At 44.6% G+C, this 13,882-nt stretch overlaps 1 protein-coding gene across 2 annotated transcripts in view; it reads right to left on the bottom strand.

Moving 5' to 3' along the window:
- The window catches only part of SH3RF3 (SH3 domain containing ring finger 3), a 565,551-nt gene that overhangs the window by 62,833 nt on the left and 488,836 nt on the right, over positions 1-13,882 (bottom strand). The window lies entirely within an intron of this gene.

Here is a 13,882-nt window from a genome sequence, read left to right as displayed (position 1 = left end):
TAAAAGAAAACAATGTTACTTTTAATAAATTGATGAGAAAAACCTGCACAAGTGGGAATCTATAGGTTTCCCAGGGCTGAAACACTTGTCTGCATTTAGCCATCTGCATAATGGATCAGTATAAACCAGTGGTTGTCAATTTATGAGATAAAATGGGCCTCAAAGGTGGCCCCTGACATCGCCAAAGGGCCACACAGGGGGTTATTTACTAAAACTGGAAAATGCAAAATCTGGTGCAGCTATGCATAGAAACCAATCAGCTTCCAGGCTTTATTATCAAAGCTTAATTGAACAAACTGAAGTTAGAAACTGATTGGCTACCATGCACAGCTCCACCAGATTCTGAGTCCACCAGTTATAGTAAATCTCCCCCACAATGTTCAGTATATTTAATGCTTGCAAGGACTGGCAGAAACTGAAAACCTAATATAGAAAATGAGTGTCAGGGAGTGCATTTTGGCAGGGGATATACTAGCAAAGACAATACGAAATTGGAAACATGTTACATGAGGCTTGTAGAGATCAATTATATAACCCTAATCAATTTTTCTGCTATGGACTTCTGAGGTCCGAGGGACACCAAAGGGCTACATTTGGCCCTCGGGATGAAGGTTGGGCATCAGAGGTATAGACAAATGTTTGAATACGCATTCTCCCTAAAATGAATGTGCAGTGTGACATGGGTAGACATTGATACTGGTGCGTTGTGCTTTACCCTATCAAATTCCAGCTCAGGGAAAGGCCAAACTACCAAAAAGTGCAAGTAATGAAAAACAAGTGCACAAACTGAAATTCTCTGTTTTAAATTTAAGTCATTTTGATAAATGCATATATCACATACACCTGTTAATAAAAATATAAAAAATCAAGGGCATGCAAAGTCAGATGCACTGGACATACGTGGTAACAAACCCTATTTAACCGCTTCCTGATCGCCCTATAGCAGAAATACCGCTACAGGATGGCACAGGTGCACAAAATCACGTATATATACATGATTTTGCATCTCCGGGTAGGGGGCATGCGCGAGGTGTGCGCTCGCCCTACCCGCACCGCCATTCGTGGCTGTCAATCACGGGGTCCCAGCCGGTGATAACTCGCTGATGCCCGGTGATTGCCGAGCATCTCGCATGGGGAGGAGAACTGTTTGTAAAGAAAACAGTTCTCCTCCCTGTCAGCTCATGCACACTGCTTTGGATGGCTGTGCCAAAGCAGTGTGCTTACAGTGAACTACACAGACACAGCCCCTAGTAAAACAGCACACAGTTAACCCTTTGATCGCCCCTCATGTTAACCCCTTCTTGCCCAGTACCATTAGTACAGTGTCAGTGCTTTTTGTTAGCACTGATCACTGTATTGGTGTCACTGGGGATGTCAGTGACACCAAATCAGTTCCCCCCAGTGTCACAATGCCCGCCGCAGTCTCACAATAAGTTGTTGATTGCCACCATTACTAGTAAAAGTAAAATAAAAAAAATCCCAGTATATATACTGCCATTTGGAAATGCCATAACTTTCACATAAACCAATTAATTTACACGTATTGGTGTTTTTTTTTTAGCAAAGACATGTAGCAGAATACATTTTGGCCTAAATTTATGATGAAATTTGATTTTTTAAATATTTTTAATGGACATGTTTAATAGCAAAAAGTCAAAAATATAGTTTTTTTTCTCAAAATCGTTAGTCTTTTTTTTTATAGCGCAAAAAAAAACAAAAACGCACAGGCGATCAAATACCACCAAAAGAAAGTTCAATTCATGGGAAAAAAAGGACGTACATTTCATTTGGGTGCAGCGCTGCATGACCGTGCAATTGTCAGTTAAAGTAATGCAGTGCCTTAACGGAAAAAAGGGCCTGGTCAGGAATCTTCTGGAGGGCAAGTAGTTAATTGACCTTATTGGGTAAATGCAGATCAATACATCAAAGCAGGGACATGCAAGACATGGTTCACATTTTTGTGAATATGTCCTGAAGAAAACGTATTCCCCTTGTCATTTTACTTGTGCTGCTGAATGCAGGAGAATACATAACAATACACACACTGTGGATGAATCCCAAGTACATTTCTTCTCTAGGAAAGTTGGGAACTTTTCTGCAATGTCACTGGGGTTATTTTAGATACAAGTACTGCTTAGTGGACATCTTTGTTAATGAAATGTGATTATGTAGAATTGTTTGCTTCATTGTGCAAGCTCTTAATTCAATGTGTACGCTCATTACAACTAAAAATGGCTTTCCAATAGTAACAACATTTTAATGTGTTTATTCTCCATCATCATGCTGTAAAGGTAGTATGATGAAGAGACTAGATGAATGAATAGCATAAAAGGAAATACTTTTCAGATGTAAGGTTCCCACATGTAGCATATTCTCTCAAATAATGTAGCTGCTTCCATTTTGCACAGGTGAGTGGACTTATTAGATACCATTCTTTTCTCATACTACTATATCTCCCCTGCCATCTTAATTATGTTACTATCCCTCACAATAACAATGAAATCCTTCACATTATTTTTCTCCTCTATGACTGCTGGAATGGATGCTGGTAACAAGTCATACCTGATGTACTGGAACATAAAAGAAGAAAACACTTCCATTCTTCACTCTTATGACCCTGCCGTCTCATTGCAGCACTGACGATGCACAAATTGTATTGTATTATTTCATTAAAAATGATCTAGCTATTAATGTCAGTGAGCAACTGCATGTAAAAGGCAACGCTGTTTCAATTTAACCTAATGAAATAACCCAGGTTAATTACTCTCAATCAGCTCTGCAAAATTGGAAATAGGAAATGTTATTCAAACCTGAAAATGTGCATTTGACTTCAAGGTAGAAGTTCAAATGAGTAAAAACAAAACAAAGTAATACAACACATATTATTATGCATAAAATGCTGCTTTCTACTGCCTGCTAAAGGCTTGTTCACATCCCATATAGTAAAAATAGACCGCTTTGCGCACACAGGCTGGTGTTCACTGTAAAACAGCAGTGAGGGGAGGTACCTTATTTATTTCAGGCACTTATATAGCGCCGTCAATTTATGCAGTGCTTTACATATATATTGTACATTCACATCAGTCCCTAACCCTCAAGGGGTGTACAATCTAAGGTTCCTAACTCACATTCATATACAAGGGCCAATTTAGACAGGATCCAATTAACCTACCAGCATGTTTTTGGAGTGTGGGAGGAAACCGGAGTACCCGGAGGAAACCCATGCAGGCACAGGGAGAACATGCAAACTCCAGGCAGGAGGTGCTGTGGCTGGGATTCGAACCAACAACCCTAGTACTTCCAGGTGGAAGGGTTACCATTTAGCCACTGTGCTGCCCAGGTACCTTATGTTATTACAACACCAAACACTATTTGCCTTTTTTATAAACCTTATTGAAATGTCACAATTGACCTTTAATTAACTTAAATGCACCACAGTGGAGCTTCAATGTGGTGAGAAGCGCTAAGATGAGGTGCAGTGTAAAAAATGCAGTGTGCCTGCATTTTTTCAGACAATACCACAACCCACCTTTAAGCAGCACTGTGGTGTGAATAGGGCACCCAGAAAGCAATTGTTTTTATGCGCCTTGGTGTTGAGCCTGCATTGGTCTGTGTGGATCAATGCAGCCCAATTGATGTGGTGAGAAAAAGTCCAAAATGCTTGCACCCTAGGTAAATGTACATTTATGGTATACATACAATAAGCTATCTTTAGCTCACTAAACACAAATCTTAGAATCAAAAGCCACCAAACACCAGGGAGAACAGAAACACAAGGACAACTAGATGTCATTTTTATTTTCTGCACTCTAATCCAATCTAGAACTGAACTATTGCCCATAACATCCAATTCCATTTCACTTTTACTGTCAGAGAATGGAAATGAAAAAGCTAACAGGTTGCTATGGGCATCAGACTTTTTCTGCAGTTTTAGTATGTTGTACTCAATGTGTTAATGACAATGACCAGCAGTAGTTGTGTAGGCTTATCTGGATCATTGTTTCTCTCTGTCTTTGTTATTGTAAGATTCAATGGGGCTTATTTACTAAAGCTGGAGAGTACAAAATTAGGTGCACTTCTGCATAGAAACCAATCAGTTTCCAGGTTTTATTGCCAAAGCTTAAATGAACAAGCCGAGGTTAGAATTTGATTGGCTGCCATGCACAGCTGCACCAGATTCTGAGTGCTCCAGTTTTAGTAAATCTCCCCCAATGTGTTTCATATGACAACAATCTGAATTTTAACCTAGGCTTGATATGTGATTCTTCACTACCTACTGTGTGATCAACTGACAACTCATAAATATCCCCAATAACCACAAAAAAACAAAATATGTGACAAATTAAATATACCTATTCACAAACCTGTGTCTAGGGTGCTGCTCACATCATAATGCCTTCCTGCACATGACAAACAGTGATTTAGTAAGATACACTCACCGGTCACTTTATTAGGTACACCTGTTCAATTGCTTGGTAACACAAATTGCTAATCAGCCAATCACATGGCAGCAAGTCAATGCATTAAGGCTTCTAGACATGGTGAAGATGACTTGCTGAAGTTCAAACCGAGCATCAGAATGGAGAAGAAAGGGGATTTAAGTGACTTTGAACGTGGCATGGTTGTTGGTGCCAGAAAAGCAGGTCTGAGTATTTCAAAAACTGCTGATCTACTGGGATTTTCACGCACAACCATCTCTAGGGTTTATAGAGAATGGTTCAAAAAAGAGAAAATATCCAGTGAACGGTAGTTGTGTGGACGAAAGTGCCTTGTTGAGAAAAATGGGCAGACTGGTTTAAGATGATAGAAAGGCAACAGAAACTCATGTAAATATTATTAATATACAGAATTTATATAGCGCCAACAGTTTGCGCTTTAGAATATAAAGGAAGACAGTACAATAACAATACATTTCAGTACAGAAGGAATATGAGGGTCCTGCTCGTGGAGCTTACAATCTAAATGAAGGGGGAAGTGGTACAAAAGGTGATAGCTGCGGGGGATGATCTGATAGAGGTGGCTCAAGTACAGTTCTAAGGTGGAGGTGGGGTAGGCTTCCCTGAATAAGTGAATTTTCAAAGATCACCTAAAATATAGACCAAAATCTCTGAGGAATGTTTCCAACACCTTGTTGAATCTATGCCATGAAGAATTAAGGCAGTTCTGAAGGCAAAAGGGGGGTCCAACCTGGTACTAGCAAGGTGTACCTAATAAAGTGGCCGGTGAGTGTCAATCTATAGAACTCGGCGCTCTCTCTGTGTCAATCTATAGAACTCAGTATAATAACTTGTGCATACAAAAATCATAAATAAAGTGCATATATCAATCTTCCGTGAATAATAATAAATTAATAAAAGATACAGATTGACACAGAGTGAGCTCTGCATATATCTTACTAAATCACTACATAACAGACTTACCTGCTCTGTATTCCAGTGCCAATTGCTACATTTTGCAGTAACCTCAGCTTTCCTTCTACATCCTAAAGTAGTGAGCGGCAACAGCTTTAATCATCCCAGCAACACAAAGGAAGGAAGAACAATCCTCTAGGTTGCATGTTGAGATGTCAGGCCCCACCTTCTGTAACTCATTAGCTCTGAATGTCATTAGAACAGAATAGAGGTTGTAAGCAGGGGTGGAGTGGCAGAGTCTAGTGATCTCAGTAATGGGTTGCTTAGGTTTGTACTTCTAGCATTGCTTATCCTATTGTGAACGATTGCCTGTGAGCAGAAGAATACTTGTTCTTTGACTGACTGTTTCTTGATTATATAGGCTACAATCCTCTTTGGTGACTGTCATCTTATCGTTGTGAGGGGGTACGCATGTCCCCCTATGATACAGAAGCTTATGCTCCTAGTAGCCCCCCCAACCCTGACAGGTTGAAGGGCAGGGGTCAGATTGAAAAGCCTTGATCACAAGACTGGCTGAATAACATTACAAAAACAGTCTACATGCTATGTATTTAACTGTTTACCTGGAATTCAGCTTAAACATTATAAAATTCATTTTTCCTGTAGTCAGCTTCCTGTACCATCATGTCACACCTACTTTGGTACATGCTGACTAACCAACGGACTTGATGTTAGTTAAAATGTTAGGTGGGCGTGGTCAGGCACTTGATGAAGATGGCCGCATGTTGAAAGAGCTCTGGGAGGAACGTGGCTCCACACTCCGCTCACAGGTCACTCAGACTCAACAATGGGCAGGGCCTCAAAGCTGAATCAGCACACCCGCTCACGCAAATCCTCAAGGAAGATAGCAGTGAGGAGTCGATACCAGCATCAGAGGACTCGGTAACATCTGTGGCACACCATACTGAGCATCCCCTCACTTACTCAGACATGACATGACAAAGTAGAAAATACCATTTTCTAAATTGCAGCAGACATTAAAAACTCTTTTACTGTGGCCATAACGGATTTTAAAGCGGATCTTTTAATATCAACTGACCAACTAGCCGCAGCGGAGCGACAGGGGAGACAGAGGGGCAAGGCCATTACTAGGCTGGAATACATAGCGGTGACCCATTCCAAGCATTTCATATCTATTAACAGACACCTGGAAGACCTCGACAACAGGGGAAGGAGGAATAATATAAGAGTCAGAGGTGTCCCTGAGACCATAGCACCAGATCAGATTCAACAGGCCCTACAGAAGATCTTCAACAATGGAAAGAGAATCTGATACACACATTGAGTTTGACAGAGCACATAGGGCCTTATGTCCCCGTGGCAATGAATCGGCACCCCTTAGGGACATTATATGTTGCCTCTCAAATTTTGGCCTGAAAGAGAAGATACTAAGGCCAGACAAAATTATCTCATTGTGCTTAATGACAGCAACATCAAACTGTTTCAAGATCTCTCGCCTATAACCTTTACTAACCGCAGGGCTCTGCGACCCTTACTTGAGGTCTTAAAAGCAAATAATATACCATATAGATGGAGTGTAAGGGACCGCCTGACAGCACCTCTATCAATCCCCTGGCAGAGCCTCCCCAGAGTGCGGAGTCTAAGCACCGGAGCACTTGTTCACCAGGGCCCCTGATGGTGGGGATGGACTTGGAGCGCTCCGGTACCAGGTCGCAGCTGCTAGGTATCTCCAACAGGGGTAGAGGAGTCTGACAGGAGCTCCAGGGGGCTAAGAGTCTGATGTGAGGGAGCCTAGTGATCCCTGCGGGATGGATGGATGAGCTAAATCAGAGTCATACAGGCCGGGTTGGTAACTAGCGGGTCGGTGAGGTACAAAACGGTAGGCAAAGGATAGTCGGGTCACACGCAGGGTCAATACCAAAAGATCAGATTTAAAGGGGAACATCCAGGAGCAGAGTCAGGCAGGCCAAGGGTCAGGACAGGAGAAGGCAGCAAGGTCAAACAATCCAGATCAAGATACTCACAACACAGGTAACAGCATACAAAGACCATTCGGCAACAAGTGTTTGTGCAGAGCTGGTTTAAATAGCCCGCCCTGCACCTGACAGGCGTAGCCTAGGTCCTAGTGCCTGCCTAGTACTGTCAAGACGACGGGTGCGCCTGGGTCCTAGTGCCCTGCCACCTACACGTCTTGGCAGACACCTACGCCTGTGTAGACCCAAGCGTCGCGATGGTCCCTGACATGGAGATTCCCGTTTGCACTGTTATACCGAACGGCAAGCCTCACTTCCTGAAGATCTAGAGGAATTTTGTTGTGCAATACAGATACCTTTTACAGACGTCCCAGAATGGTATCAAGATTTCAAGCTGCCCACATCCATTTCTAGCTCTCCGGTGTCGCCATGTACCCCACTAAATAAAACACCGCACAAGAAAAGTAGACACCTAAGATCACCCACTTTGGATCCGATTTCACCAACACCGAGAGCCAAACTTTCTAAAGTTAAAGATTTCACCTGATCACTAGTACAATACCTACCTGAGTGGTCACGTTCTCTCTCCTGCCATTATAAAAGGTACCTTTCATCACTTACCCAGAAGTGACTGCTGATGTTGAGAATGCTTGCGTTGACCATCTGCCTTGTTATTCTCTTTTCTGCCGTATCTGCTATGACTTTACGTCATGATTACAAGCCACATGGGCCTGCCTCTGTCTCCTTGATGTCGCCATGCACCCCACCGAGTTGAGTGTCTCATGGGAAAGGGCAAACTTCCTGGGCCACCCAATCTGGATTTGACCTCACCGCCACAGAGAATTAAACTCTTCAAAGCTTATGATTACACCCGACTGTTAATACAACAATCACCTGTTTATCAACAACTCTCCCCCTGTCATCAGTGGAAGAATTTATTTTTTCCTACCAAGACTGGGATATTATCATTGGACACCCACTTTATTTCATATACGCCCCTGCTATGTCCTCAACTGCTTATTACAATGGGGATTGCCAGGGGGTGGGGCCGGGGGAGACAACTTGGTAGATTTCACCATATTTGAATATATCCTATGTTGTTGCTTACATGATTTGTTTGGTCCGGGGCTCTGATGCTGCCGGAGGGTGGCCGGGGGGGTCACGGGGGGTCGGTGGGGAGGGATATGAGGGGATTCAGATTGTGAGACAGGTTCTCTCTCCCGTCCGACCTTCCTCCGAGGCTGCTCATGATCTCTTCAGAGATGTGGTTGTTGTTCCTACTATGGGGTTATTACAATGTTTACACAGATTTTGTTAACATGACGTAGTTTATCATTCTATGCATAGGCAGTCAATTCAAACCAGCAAGTTATAAGGAGGACTTACTGGACTGTGAGTTTAGAGCTAGCTTTCCGAGCGGCCTGTATAACAGCCAGGGATGAGATCCCTATTCGTTTTCTAGTTTTCATCTGTTGTGGAGTCGTGTAACTTCCTAACCATAAGGGTACCCTTCTTTCTTGCCTTTTTTCCACCCAATACCAACAGGGTTAAGCCCCCCCACGCACCCACCCATACTGTGGACTTTGTGTCTTATATAAGAATAAATAGAACCCCCCACAGCACTACTTTACCTTCTTGTGTTGAGGAATTCTCTTAACACCAGAGGGTTTATTTCCCTCTCTGAGACCTTAGTATTTCTGTACTGAAAATCCTTTTTCTTTCAAGAATCAAATGCTTATTAAACTCCCTGATGTTGGTAGATACTTGGAGAATGGTGAACCCCAAAGGGAAAGATTTTACTTTTTACTCCTCCCCTCATGAAAGATACTCGAGGATTGACTATCTCTTTATTTCCCAAAGAGATATCCTTAGGAACAAGGAGGCAAAAATAGGTATTCAGTCTTTTTCGGACCACAATCCAATATCTGTGACTCTTGATCTTACAGATCGAACTTCCAAACCATGCACTTGGCGAACCCTTCATTGATTATTGACCCTGAAATATTCAAATCAATAGAGGAGGTGATCAAGACGTACTTCTCCCTTAATAACGATTCAGGGCCTACACCACTTACAATCTGGGAGGCCCATAAATGTGTTATCAGAGGCGAAATGATCAAGTGGGGCTCAAGATGTAAAAAAGATAAAGAAAAGGAAATAAATGAACTTTCTAATAAGATTGCGAAACTGGAATCACTTCATAAATACTCCCTATCCACTCAAACGCAAAAGAGTTATTAGAAACCAGAGTAGAATTAAAAGGTCTCTTAGATAGGCAATCTAAACGGGCACTTTATTTAAAAAAAATGCATTTTCTACCAACATGGTAAAAGAGGAAAGTTCCTCGCTAGGGCCCTAAGGGGTCCCTAGAAAACGTTTTTTGTATTAGGGCAGCAGATGGAAGCATGGAGCATGCAACCGATAAAATCGCCAGGAATTTTACTCGAATTTATACAGCCTTCCGAGGCAACACAAACCTGACCCCCTTCAGGGTGCTAGGGAACAAATTATATTTGATTTCCTAGCCCAGAGTAAAATGCCAACATTAGCACCACAAGATATTGAAGCTCTTGAGAGAGATTTTTCAGAGGAGGAATTGTTAATGGCGATTAAAGATCTTAAACCAGGGAAAAGTCCAGGGCCAGACGGCTTCACCTCCCAATATTACAAAGCTTTCACTAACTCATTGAAAGCACCACTTTTAGTGGCCCTTAATTTCCTGAACAATAACAATACCATTTCCGAACCCATTCTATCAGCCCATATCACAATTATTCCAAAAGAAAATAAGGACCCAACCATTTGCTCTACCTATAGACCAATTTTCCTTCTCAACATAGATCTAAAATTACTAGCTAAACGTAAAGCCAACAGACTGCGACCCTTACTCACTACACTTATCAGTCCAGAACAGGTGGGGTTTATGCCTGGAAGAGAAGCCAGGGATAATATTACAAAAGCTCTTAACCTAATCTATAGAGCCAACACAGATAACATACATGGCCTACTACTTTCTACGGATGCAGAAAAGGCTTTTGATAGGGTAACATGGGACTACATGATGGCCACCTGTTCCCATATAGGTCTTAGTCAAAATATGATGGCCTGGATTTCCTCGCTATATCACACCCCTTCTGCACAAATTAAGGTAAATGGAACTCTGATAAAATTCTCATCAAAAATGACACCAGACAAGGCTGCCCCTTGTCCCCCTTATTATTTATCTTAACATTAGAACCTCTTATCCGCTTAATCAACACCAATACATCAATACAGGAATTTAAGCTTAAAGGGAGTGAATATAAACAGCAGACTATGTGGACAATCTACTTTTCTTCATAACTAATCCGCACACATCTGATATTTTTTTGCTGGCTGATAGCTAAAAAGAGTGAGAAATTTGAAAAATTTTAACTTTTGACTGCTGGTGATTGCTGGTGCTTGTAGTTGTTTTATTTTCTTCTTTGGGTCTTGCTAAAAGCTTTTACTTTTTTAAATCCCTTTTTCTGTCACTTTTTAAATAGCATTTTTTTTCTTCCTTTCCTTGTCTTCCTTTAGTCTGCTAATTAAGGGGAGGGGTTAATTGGTTATAGGTGATACAGGTCCTATATACCTTGCTGTAGAGCTCACTCTGAGCTTGCCTGTATTTTGCTTGCCGGACTTTTGACCAAGTGGACATTTGATAAGTGAAGCCTGCGTTTCCCTGCGTCAGTCACATACCTCTGGTCACACCCCGGAGCCCTGACATTACACCAAGGCCAATCCTGACCAGAAGTGGCTGCACTGGGAAGCCATCTTGGCTTGTTGCTGGGAAGGATGGATCTTGATGAGGTTGTGTATTTATCTCTGAAGGAGTATCCCCGGGATCAACTACTAGAGTGTATACGGATCGCTCATGTTCTAGTAGATCAGGGCACAGAATTCTCTGAGGTGCAGCCATTGATTCAGGTTTGTGCTGAGTTGGTTTCATCTGGTACCCCCGAATGCAGGGATGAATTTTTGCTGCCATTTAGTGCCGACCAGGTAGAGTCCCTGGTATGGTTATTAGAGGATGATGTGGATTACTTTCTGGAGCGTTATTCTGCATGTTCACCACAGATACTAAGAGATTGTATAAACGCAGTGCAGTCATTGACCAGACAGGCTTTGTGTAAACTGAGCTTCGTTCAACCCATACTGCAGACATGGTCAGACTTGTTGCACCCAGCCTCAGTCAGCTTACAACATCATTCCTCCACTCAAGGCACTCTTCCTGCGTCCCCGACAGCACCCCCAGTGACTGCCCAGTATACTCTAACTACCACATACCAGTCCTCTGCTCCCACTCGCTGCACCTATCCTTTCTTTAACCCTGTAAAGAAGTCCTCTGTAGCAACTGCTCCCTCCTCTGTTCCATCTTCCAGCTCTTCTCTGTCCTCAGCTGCTCCATTCGTTTGCAGACCTGCGTTTACTTGCAGTGCCCCAGTAGTTAAAACCAGAAAAAAGCGGAAATTCTTTCCAACCAGTACCATCCTGCCAGTATCCAAACCGGTGAGCCTGCCGTCTGAGAACCTGCTTTCCATGGTTCAGCCTGGTGCCTCGGCACCCGCACTTCAGCCTGATGTCTGTACCCAGCCTGATGTCTGTACCCAGCCTGATGAACTGATCCAGCCTGATGATCCTATCACGCCTGATGACCCAGTGCCCGCTGTCGAGCCAGACGATCCGGTACCTGATGACCCGGTGCCCACTGTCATGCCTGGTGACCCGATGCCCGCTGTCGAGCCAGACGATCCAATGCCTGATGACCCAGTGCCCGCGGTCATACCTGGTGACCCGATGCCCGCTGTCGAGCCAGATGATCCAATGCCTGATGACCCAGTGCCCGCTGTCATGCCTGGTGACCCGATGCCCGCTGTCGAGCCAGACGATCCAGCGCCAGATGACCCGGTGCCCGCTGTCGATCCAGACGATCCGGTACCTGATGACCCAGTGCCTGCTGTCATGCCTGGTGACCCGATGCCCGCTGTCGAGCCAGACGATCCAGCGCCAGATGACCCGGTGCCCGCTGTCGTGCCAATTGACTCAGAGTCCACTGTTGTGCCTGGTGACTCGGTGCCCACTGCCTTGCCAGATGATGCGGTGCCCGCTGTCGAGCCAAATGACCTGATGCCTGGTGACCCGATGCCCGCTGTCGAGCCAGACGATCCAATGTCTGACCCAGTGCCCGCGGTCATGCCTGGTGACTCGGAGCCCACTGTCATACCTGGTGACCTGATGCCCGCTGTCGAGCCAGACAATCCAATGCCTGATGACCCAGTGCCCGCTGTCATGCCTGGTGACCCGATGCCCGCTGTCGAGCCAGACGATCCAATGCCTGATGACCCAGTGCCCGCGGTCATGCCTGGTGACCCGATGCCCGCTGTCGAGCCAGACGATCCAGCGCCAGATGACCCGGTGCCTGCTGTCGAGCCAGACGATCCGGTACCTGATGACCTGGTGCCCGCTGTCGGGCCAATTGACTCAGAGTCCACTGTCGTGCCTGGTGACTCGGTGCCCACTGCCTTGCCAGATGACGCGGTGCCCGCTGTCGAGCCAAATGACCTGATGCTGGATCCGTGCAGGATGGATGGATGGCAGAGTAGTGAGCGTGGTCAGATGGGCCAAGTCAGCAACGTGCGGGCAGCAAGGTATCAAAGGAGCAGGCAGAGAATGGTCAAGGTCACAAGCCGGGTTCAGTAACTCACGGACAGCGCAGTACAGAGGATCAGGCAGAAGGATGGTCAGGGATGAGCCAGTAGTCAGAACAGGAGACGGTCAACAGGAATCAGGATCAGGCAGGGTCGGCAACAAGGTATCTTCTCACAGGAACTAGGAACAGGATACAGGGGCTCATGGGAAAACATACACCAAGGCCCAGAGCACAGGCCTGGTCATGCCTTATATACACCTTTCTGTAATCAGCCCCAGGTTTGGCTGATTGTGAGCTTCTGGCTGCTAAGAGCACCCGCTGGTCAGCTCTGGTACTGCAGCCCACACGGCAGGAGAGTCCCACCACCAGTGCTGAGAGCACCCGCTGGTCAGCTCTGGTACTGCAGCCCACACGGCAGGAGAGTCCCACCACCAGTGCTGAATCCATTCCTGACACCCTACCTCAATCCATCAGACAACACCTACTCTCCTCACCTTTAGGCGCACTCTGAAAACCCACCTCTTCAGGGAAGCCTACCCCGCCCTCAGCTAATTACTGAACTCCTCCACTCTTCCTACCACTCCACCCCCCACAGCTATTTCCTCCTGTACCACAATCCCCTCCCTCCTAGATTGTAAGCTCCAAGGAGCAGGGCCCTCGAACCCCTCGTGTATCGAATCGTATTGTTACTGTACTGTCTCGTGTACTGTCTCCCATTATAATGTACAGCGCTGAGCAAACTGTTGGCGCTATATAAATCCTGTATAATAATAATAATATCCAATTGCCTCTCGGGGGATCAGGAAGGAATTTTTTTCCCAGCAGGAGCAAATTGGATCGTGCTTTGCTGGGTTTTTTTGCCTTCC

This window comes from Staurois parvus, unplaced genomic scaffold (assembly GCF_062004578.1).
Source record: "Staurois parvus isolate SC_StPar_1 unplaced genomic scaffold, SC_StPar_1.0 ptg000625l, whole genome shotgun sequence".
Classification (NCBI taxonomy): domain Eukaryota; kingdom Metazoa; phylum Chordata; class Amphibia; order Anura; family Ranidae; genus Staurois; species Staurois parvus.
The sequence above is the reverse complement of the archived record's forward strand: the minus strand, read 5'-3'. Positions and strand labels throughout refer to the sequence as shown.